This window comes from Dromiciops gliroides, chromosome 4 (genome assembly GCF_019393635.1).
Source record: "Dromiciops gliroides isolate mDroGli1 chromosome 4, mDroGli1.pri, whole genome shotgun sequence".
Classification (NCBI taxonomy): domain Eukaryota; kingdom Metazoa; phylum Chordata; class Mammalia; order Microbiotheria; family Microbiotheriidae; genus Dromiciops; species Dromiciops gliroides.
In genome coordinates this window covers 158,758,973-158,769,402 of record NC_057864.1, presented here as the reverse complement: position 1 = coordinate 158,769,402, position 10,430 = coordinate 158,758,973, and positions in this window count along the sequence as shown.

Below are 10,430 nucleotides of genomic sequence, written 5' to 3'. Positions count from 1 at the left end.
GGGAACAACATGTTGGAAAAAACCACCGTGTCGCCACTGATGCTCACACCCTTTACCACATACCCTAGATGTTACATCATTGTGTCCGCTTTAATATCCCCCTTGTTCCTGTAACATAGTGCACTCAACCACAACAGGCATCCATGGTATCTCTTCAAGGCAGATGGTGTAACCTGGAGGAGAAGAGTTGGAGATTCTGTCCCTCAGACCCAGTAGTCACCTACGAGGTCAGCCCTTGACCTTGACCACTTCAATCTAGATCCTGTTCCTAAAAGGCTAAGAAGAGTCAAAAAGCTAGCAGCCCTGGGACTGAGGGATGTGAGGAAAAGGAAGTCCGGTGGGTCACTTCCCAGGCACACCAAGCCCGTTTGGCTCTGCCGACAATTACTCAATCAGCTGTTCTTAACCTTTTTTGTGTCGTGGGCCTGAATGGTAGTCATGAAGCCTCTGGACCCCTTATCAGAATAATGGTTTTTTAAATGCTTAAAACAAAATAAAAGGTATTGCAAAGGAAATCAATTATACTGAAATAATTATCAAAATATTTTTTAAAAATTAACAGATGGGGCAGCTAGGTGGCGCAGTGGATAAGGCACCGGCCCTGGAGTCAGGAGTACCTGAGTTCAAATCCAGCCTCAGACACTTAACACTTACTAGCTGTGTGACCCTGGGCAAGTCACTTAACCCCAACTGCCTCACTGAAAAACACACACACACACACACATTATTAACAGACCCCAGGCTAAGAACTCCTGCTCTAAATGATGTCCAAATACCTTTAGTTTTCTACTCAAGCAAAAAAGCAGCGTGGCTTTACTATTCTCTCCTCCCTCTCCTTTCCCCTCCTGGGGTTTCCTCCATCTCCTCTTTTCTCTCTTTTTTTCCCTCTCTCTCTCCCCACCAGAGGAGTTAAACCTTACTCTTGGGGAGGGGTGGGGCTCCCAGTCCCAGGGGGAGTCAGGTTAGGACATATACAAGGAGTGACAAGGCTTTAGCCATTACAGCTGAAGACAAAGAGGAGACACAGACCTAGAAGTCTTCCTGGAAAAAAAGAAGCGATTACAGAAGTAGGAAGGAGAGGAGGGGATGATGTCTCAAGGTAGGAAAATGACCTATGGAACTACTCCAGGCTGTTCAGAAGTGGATAAGGGGTGGACTTGACAGACTGGAAATGGAGCTCTGGTTATGGGTGAGGAGGGCTGAAAAGGTGAGGCAACATGGCCTACTCGAAATAGTGCCCGGCTTCGAGTAAAGAAAGTCACATGACCCCCTTGGGATCAAAGGTTCCAAGCTGGAAAGGTCCTTAGAGGTCATCCCATTCACCATCACTCCTTTTACAGGTGAAGAAACTGAGGCTCAGGCGAATTGCTATATCTGAGCTGGCTCTAACTCCCACTATCCACTGTGGCCCACTCTCTACTCCACCACACTGTCTATCCAGTTTCTTCATCCAAGGAGATAATATACATACATTAATTAATTCATTATTATCATAATTAATTAATTCATTTTTATCATTCAGGCTCAGAGAGGCAGGGTGACATAATAGTTAAAGAACTGAACTCAAAGTCAAGAGACTTGGGTTCCAGTTCTGTCCCTGACACATACTAGCTAGGCGACCTTGGGAGAAGTTAATTTAATTAACATCTCAGTGCTCTGGGCAAGTTAAGACCAGAAAAAGTGTAAAAAAAAAAAAAAGACCAGAAAAAGTGCCAGCCTGCATGGATAGAGGAAATTTCCTTATGTAGGAATTCCCTATGCTAATGAAATGACTGATCCTGTTTGTGTCCCTGTCTGGTTCAGACCTATGATGTTTTATCTCTATAGGTATAGCAAGCAAACCTCTATGCCTTTGAGAAACTTCTGCTACTTAACATCTTTGAGAGTTGTCTAGGGCTCCTGAGAAGTAAAAAGACTTGCCCAAAGGTCCTACAGTCAGCACATGTCAGGCAGGACTTGAACCCAAATCTCCTAACTCCAAGGCTGACATCTGTCTCTCTCTCCCTCCCTCCCTGCCTCCTCCTCTGTCTCTCTTTTTGTCTCTCTCTCCTTCCACCTCTCCTCTTTTTCCCTTCTTTTCTGTGTCTCCTTCTTTGTTTCTCCCTCTCCCCCCTCTCTCTCTCCCTGTGTCTCTCTGTCTCTGTTTCTGTCTCTCCCCTCCCCCCCCAACTCTGCCTTTCCCTAACTATTATTCTCTATACAATGGGGACTATGCTGTTTAAACCACTTACCTCATGGGATGCTGTGAAGAAAGTTCTTTGTGAACCTAAAAAGCTATAGAAATGTGAGTTATTAATAACAATAATTAGTATCATTATAAAGGAGGTTGGCAAAAAGGGTTGAGAGTCTTTGGAATCACAAGTGTGAGCACCTGCAAGCCCTGACACTGAGTGGGCAACACTAGGAGAGAGGCTCAAAGGAGGCCACCCTCTAATTGGGCAAAGGAGCCCCTGCTTCCCCCATCCCCTGGCTAGAGAGTAGGCTTGCCAGCCTCGGCAAGGAGTCCTCAGGTCCCAGAGGCAAAGGATGCATGGAATGGGGGTCACTGGCACAAGTACACATCACCATGGTGGTGTGATGGAGCACACACTGCCGCATGGGAAATCAAATCCTGCCTCTTACACTTCAATTCAAGAAACATTTTTAAAGCCCTTACGGGCAAAGGCACTGTGTTGGTCACTGGAGATACACAGAAACTAAATCAATCTGGGCCTTCAAGAAACTGATATTCTTATCTCAGTAAATACAAAATATCACAGTAATTTCAACAGGGACAGAGTGATAATAACAGAAGGTTTCAGGAAAGGATATACACAGACATATATATATGTGCCACGTGCATACAACACACATGTGCACATATACACTACATATACTTGTACATATATGCACACAAATCCACTCAGTGAGTCTATGCATATATGTACATTATTTGCATGTATACAATGCACACATAAGTATATGTGTACATCGTATGTTATATAATGTGTACATATACAATGCAACATACACATACATGTGTGTGCATATGTACTGTGTACAGAATACATTTGCACACATACTTCTTTTTTTTTTTTTTGGTGGGGCAATGGGGGTTAAGTGACTTGCCCAGGGTCACACAGCTGGTAAGTGTCAAGTGTCTGAGGCCGGATTTGAACTCAGGTACTCCTGAATCCAGGGCCGGTGCTTTATCCACTGCGCCACCTAGCCGCCCCTGCACACATACTTCTATAAAGCCACATCCAATAGGCCTATATATGTACATATATGAACTGTGTGTATAGTACCCACATGCGTGTATATGTAAGTAGTGAAACACAATACACTGCACTGTATGCATAAGCGTGTGTATGCACATTTATTTGCATGTGCAATATTTATCCACAATCTGCACTGTGTGTACTTATATACATACCTTTATACACAAGCACATGGAAATGCATGTGCGTGCGTGTGCGTGTGTGTGTGTGTGTGTGTGTGTGTGTGTGTGTGTGTGTGTATACCTGAGTTATCTCTTGAAGGAAGGTAGGAATTCTTTGAGGCAGTAGTGAAGAGTGAAGTGGTTCCCCCAAGCACATGGGGAGCACTGGTACAGTGGCCCAGATTTGGAGATGAAATGTCTTGGGGCAGCTGGCAGGCCAGATTGACTGGACCAGTGAGTACTTGGAGGAGAGTAATAAGAAATAAGACCAGGGGCAGCTAGGTGGCGCAGTGGATAAAGCACCAGCCCTTGATTCAGGAGGCCTCAGACACTTAATACTTACTAGCTGTGTGACCCTGGGCAAGTCACTTAACCCCAATTGCCTCACTTAAAAAAAAAAAGAAAAGAAAAAGAAATAAGACCAGACAGATAGATGGGAACAAGATTGTAGAGGGCTCTAAGTGTCAGACTGCATTATGTCCTCATGGTAATAGGGAGCTAGTGAACATTTTTGAGCAGGAGGTGACACGGAGGACATGGAAGGAAGCGTAGCAGCATGAAAAGAGTGCTGGATTTGGAGTCAGAGAAGCTTGGTTCAGATCCCACTCTTCCTTTTGCTACCTGTGTGACCTTGGCCAAGTCATCTAGTCTCTCTGGGCTTCAGTTTCCTCATCTATAATCTAATGGGTTGAAGCTTGATGATCTCTAATGGTCCTTCCAGCTATTCCTGGGAATACCAGTTTGGCCCAGAACTGTCATTTTTACCCCTACAGGGAACTTCCAGCAGGCAAAGCTCTTCTATCCACACACATTAGAAATTGTTCTGCATCCCCAGGTCCTTGAGAATTGTCCAGGGCTCCTGTATGACTCTGGTCAAGTAATTGTATGGTCAAACAGCTATGACTCTGGTGAAGCCTTTTCCCCAATTTAAGCCTCACTGTTCTCTTCTGTGAAATGAAGATAATAACTGCCTCACTAGGTTGTCCATGAGCAAATGAGACAATGTTTGTAAAGTGTTTTTGAAAACATGGAAGTGAGCAGCTAGGTGGCGCAGTGGCCCTGGAGTCAGAAGGAACTGAGTTCAAATCTGGCCTCAGACACTTGACAGTTACTAGCTGTGTGACCCTGGGCAAGTCACTTAACCCCAATTGCCTCACCAAAAAAAAAAAAAGAAAGAAAGAAAACATGGAAGTGAACTATCATTATTATCCCCAGTTTATAGATAAGCAAACTGAGTGTCCCAGAGGCAGAAATGACTGGTCTAAAGTCACACACAGAGCTTTGGACCTAGGTCTCTCCTGACTCCAAATCTGCTCTTTCCATCATAAGGTGGTTGACATCTTGGCCTTATTCCCCAGAAGCTGAGCACGAATATATCAACAGCTCTGCCTCCTGCCTGCCTGTATTTCTAGTCTGTGTCATCCCAGGGTGCCATCCACCCATCCCTCTGGCTCAGGGAGGCACCCCTGGACTGTCTCAGCTTCTCTCTCAGTCACTTTCTCTCTGGCTCTCCAGCATCATGAAGAACCACAAAACCTCAAAGCTGGAAGTAACCTTAGAAATCATTAGCCTATAAGAAGAGGGAAACAATGAAATGTCCATCAATTGGGGAATGGCTAAACAAGCTGTGGTATATAATGGTGATGGAATATTATTGTGTATAAGAAACAACAAGCAGGGGCCAGCTAGGTGGCACAGTGGATAGAGTACCGGCCCTGGAGTCAGGAGGACCTGAGTTCAAATTCGGCCTCAGACATTTAACACTTACTAGCTGTGTGACCCTGGGCAAGTCACTTAACCCCGATTGCCTCACTAAATAATAATAATAATAATAAAGAAATAACAAGCAGGATGATTTCAGAAAGGCCTGGAAAGACGTGTATGAACTGATATATAGTGAAATGAGCAGAACTAGGAGAACATTGTGCACAGTGACAGCAATATTATATGGTGAAGAACTGTGAATGACTTAACTATTCTCAGCAATACAATGATCCAAGACAATCCCAAAGGACTAATGATGAAGCATACTATCCACCTCCAAAGAAAGAACTGATATTAATTGAACACAGACTGAAGCATGCAATTTTTCACTTTCAACTTTTCTTATACAAAATGACTGATATGGAAATGTTTTACATAATTGCACATGTATAACCTATATCTGATTGCTTACTGCCTCAGGGAGGGAAAAAATAGAGTTTGGAACGCAAAACTTTAAATAAAAATGTTTATTAAAATTTTTTAAAAAGAAATCATTGGGGGGCAGCTAGGTGGCGCAGTGGATAGAGCACCAGCCCTGGAGTCAAGAGTACCTGAGTTCAAATCCAGCCTCAGACACTTGACACTTACTAGCTGTGTGACCCTGGGCAAGTCACTTAACCCCAAACGCCTCACCAAAAAAAAAAAAAAGAAAGAAATCATTGGGGGCAGCTAGGTGGTACAGTGGATAAAGCACTGGCCCTGGATTCAGGAGGACCTGAGTTCAAATCCAGCCTCAGACACTTGACACTTACTAGCTATGTGACCCTGGGCAAGTCAATTAACCCTTATTGCCCCACAAAAAAAAAAGAAAAGAAAAGAAAAGAAATCATTAACCTAATCTAAGAGAGGCAATGTGGCATCATTAAAGTTCAGCTGAGGGCAGCTAGGTGGCATAGTGGATAAAAGCACTGGCCCTGGATTCAGGAGGACCTGAGTTCAAAGTCAGCCTCAGACACTTGACACTTACTAGCTGTGTCACCCTGGGCAAGTTACTTAACCCTCATTGCCATGAAAAAAAAAAAGAAAAAGAAAAAGAAAAGGTCAGTTGAGCTGGGAGTCAGCAGTGATCTAAGTCCTAGCTCAGTCATGGGCAACCTCTCTGAACTTCAGATCTAAAATGGGTATAAAGAAATATTTGCGGGGCAGCTAGGTGGCGCAGTAGATAAAGAACCAGCCCTGGTTTCAGGAGGACCCGAGTTCAAAGCCGGCCTCAGACACTTAACACTTACTAGCTGTGTGACCCTGGGCAAGTCACTTAACCCCCATTGCCTCTCAAAAAAAAGAAAAGAAAAGAACTGTGGCTAGCAGATCAGGACTGTGGCTAGCAGATCACTTTGTAAACCTTAAGGTACCAGAGAAATGTGAGCTATGGCTTTAAAAAAAATTATCTATCTATCTATCTATCTATCTATCTATCTATCTATCTATCTATCTGTTTTTGCAGGGCAGTGAAGGTTAAGTGATTTGCCCAGGGTCACACAGCCAGTAAGTGCCAAGTGTCTGAGGCTGGATTTGAACTCAGGTCCTCCTGAATCCAGGGCCGATGCTTTATCCACTATGCCACCTAGCTGCCCTTGAGCCAGGCTTTTATAAAATGTTCTATCAATTGTACTTGGTGGCATGTTACAGTGGATAGAGAATCTGCCTCAGAGACAGGAAAGCATTGATTCAAGTCAACCTCTGGCTTAGACTGACTGGGAGACTATGGATGAGGCCCTTAACCTCTCTGTGCCCCAGCCAACTCTGAAGACTGTGTGTTGTAGAGAAAATACTGATATCTGCTATGGATTGGTAGAGGGAGTTTGCTCAGTTCCCTGTACCAATTATATTAAAACATAGGCCTGTATAAATATACACACACATACGTACACATAGACATTATATAAACAGATACATATATATATATATACACACACACAAATCTACATATCAGAGAGGTCTGGACATATGTACATAATGGGGCAGCTAGGTGGCACCGTGAATAGAGGGATAGAGTGGTAGGCCTGGAGTCAGCAGGACATGGATTCAAATCTGGCCCCAGACACTTACTAGCTGTATGGCCCTAAGCAAGTTTGCCTCAGTTTCTTCATCTGTCAAATGAGCTGGAGAAGTAAATGGCAAACCACTCTCCTATCTTTGTCAAGAAAAGCCCAAACTGGGGTAAAAAAAAAAGTCAGATACAACTGAAAAACAGTGCATAAATATGTACAAATACTTGTGTATAGAGCTATCTAGAATTGTATATATGTGTATGCATATATAATGTTATCTAGTCCCATATAAATATATGTATGTGTTTGTGCAAGTAGTGAGAGCTCTCTAGTCCAAATCTCTCATTTTATAGATATTGAGGCCCATGAGGCCAGGGCCAATTAACAACAAAGCCTGAGCTACAATGCCATCTACAGCTCCTCCCTCAGTGCTCTCTCCCCTAACTGCTCCCCTCTGCCCCACCCCTACATAGACAAAGGATTCAGTAGAGGGGCTTACTTTTTCTTTTTCCATCAAAGGCTAGAGCCCCAGGAAAGGGAAGGGGGAAGGGAAAAGGGGAACGGAAGGGAAGGCTGCCCGCGTCCCTGTCATTCACCTCAGAGCCCCAATTTTCCATAATTACTCCACAGACAAACAAGAAAGGCTTGAGGAGAAGAACAAGAAGGGGACAGGAGAATCCCTGCCCCAGGCACCTAGATGCCCAGATTCCTTCTCTTCCCAGGGCCCACTCAGCTCCCTAAATGTGACAACTCTGTCCTATAGAATCAGAGGATCTGGCTCCCTTCCCCCTCCCTCCCTTTATGCTCCCTGGGCCCTGTCTCAGGGGCTGGGTGCCCATGCTCCGTGCCAGGCAGTGCCAGCTGGCAGCCCTAGTCAGGAAATGAGGTGGCACTAATGCGGGGGGGAGGGGAGCTGGGTGCCTGGACCCCTGTGGGGAGTGGTAGCCTGGGATCAAGGGGAACTGGGATGTTTGGACACTAGAGTCCCTCAGGGGAGTACAGGCTCAGGAAGAGTAGAAACCAAGCATCTGGGAAGATAGGATGCTTGGGTTTTCCATGACCCAGAAAGTGACTGAACAGTGTTGATCTGGGGCACTCAAGGGAGTGGAGTGGATCTAAGGCCCAAGCAGCCCCACCATTTACTCTTCTACACATACCAACCTCTTTAAGCTGCCCCCAGCTAATCCAACCTGGCTCCTTTAAGAGCTGCCTGGGAACTGGGGCACCAGAGGGGGCTGGCACCAGAGGACCTCCCCCTACCATGCCCTCCCTGCCCCGCCCCCTGCCTGATACAGACACTTCTGGGAGCCTGGACGCCTGGGTTGGGGTCTCTACTGCTGGGCCAGGGGTAAGATCTGGGGTTGGGGGAAGGGGCCCTGAGTCTCTGGAGCTGGGGGCTGGGACATGTGGATGCCTGGATTTCTTCTCTAATTCAAGTTCCTGAAGGGTCCCTAGCTGGCTTCCCAGTATTTCTGGATTCTTCAGAGAGTACAGCTCCAGGATTGGGAAGTTTTCTGACCCATAGGTGCAAGACAGATAACTCACTGAGATCCTGAGAGACAGACACAGGGAGGTTGGATGCTTGGATCCCCCATCTTTGCTGCTTTTCTCCAGTCTCCAGGTCTCTATTTCCTGGGTTCCCTCCAGTCTCAGGCCTAATCCCCAAGCATACTAGCTTCCCCCAAATGAGGAAACCAAAGCTGGGAAAGAGAAGCAAACTAATAGCGATGGAATTGCTATATCGGGAGAGATGGAGTTTAGACCAAAGAAAGGGCTTTTCTCACATGGGCCCTGGAAGGAAGGTTTCACATGTCCAGCTCACCCCAACCAACTCCTCCCTTGCTTCTGTGGCCAAGGTCAAAGTCCTCGATCCCTTATCACAGTAACTTAGCTTCTTTCTTGAATAGCAGGAACTGGGCCATAAGGACTCAACTGGGTAAAGTGGGATCAGTCAATCAATTAACAAGAATTCATTAAGTATCTACTATTGCCAGGCGTTGTACTGGGATTACAAGTACAAAGAATGAAGCAATCTCTACTAGCAAGCAATTTAAAGTCTGTTAGGAAAGACAACAAATATAAAAAGATGTAACACATCCATCCAAATCTATCAAACAGTTAAATACAAAGTTGTTTGGGAGGGAGGGGACCAGATCTTGGGAAGATCAGAAGACTTCATGTGTGTGATGGTGGCTGAGCTTCATCTTAAAAGGATTCTGAAGTCAGGAGGGAGTATGCATGGCAGGCAGAGGGGACAGCTAGGGCAAAGGCACAGAGATGGGAATTTGAGTGGGTCAGTGAGGAACAGAGAAAGCCAGTTTGGCTGAATCTCAGGCTATTGGAAAGAAAGTCATGTTCAATGAGGCTGGACAGAGGATCACAGATGGAGTGCTAGAAGGGAGCTTAAGACCCATTGAGCTCAATCCCCTCATTTTACAGTTGAGGAAATGGAGACAGCTCATCACTGTCATTCTGAGGCAGAATTTCTCAGGGGAAATCTATCCTGCGGTAGGTCTGTCTTCCTACTAAATGTAGTACCTATTTCCTCCAGCTATTGTTGCTATTCCAGTCCTAAAGAGGGCAGAACAGGAAACATCCCTATGCCCTCACCCCAACAGGGGCCCCACCAACAGTCTATTATCATGTTGAATGGTACAAGCTGGATCAGATTGACAGGAAGTGGTAGGGAGGGGATGTGGGTCCAGCTGGTCTTCCTCTTTCTACCTTGCTCAGCAGGAAATTACTCATCCCCCCAACTCTACCCCCAGACTGGTTGCCATTCTAAAGGGGAACTGGGTATATTTCATGTAACCTTTGAAACCCCCTCCAAGTCTTCTGATCTCACACACAAACACACACACACTATTTCACTCTTATTCTTTTATTTCTTACTGGAAATGCAGCTGATTCTGGAAAAAAGTCATGGCACCTCAAAGCCTCAAGAATGGTTTGGACGACATTTTCTACAATGCCCCCTTTTTTTAAAAGGCAATTGGAGTTGTGACTGTCTTGGGGTCACAGAGCTAGTAAGTGTCTGAGGCTGGATTTGAACTCAGATCCTCCTGACTCCAGGACCAATGGTCTATCCACTGTACCACCCAGCAGCCCCTCTTCGTAGTATTTTACAAAGCATTTTTCTCGTATTAATTCTTGAAGCAAGTAGAACAGGTATTATTATCCCCATTCTATGATTAAGGAAACAGTCTCAAAAAGGTTAAGTGTGATAATGGAAAGAGCATGGGCGCTATATTCAG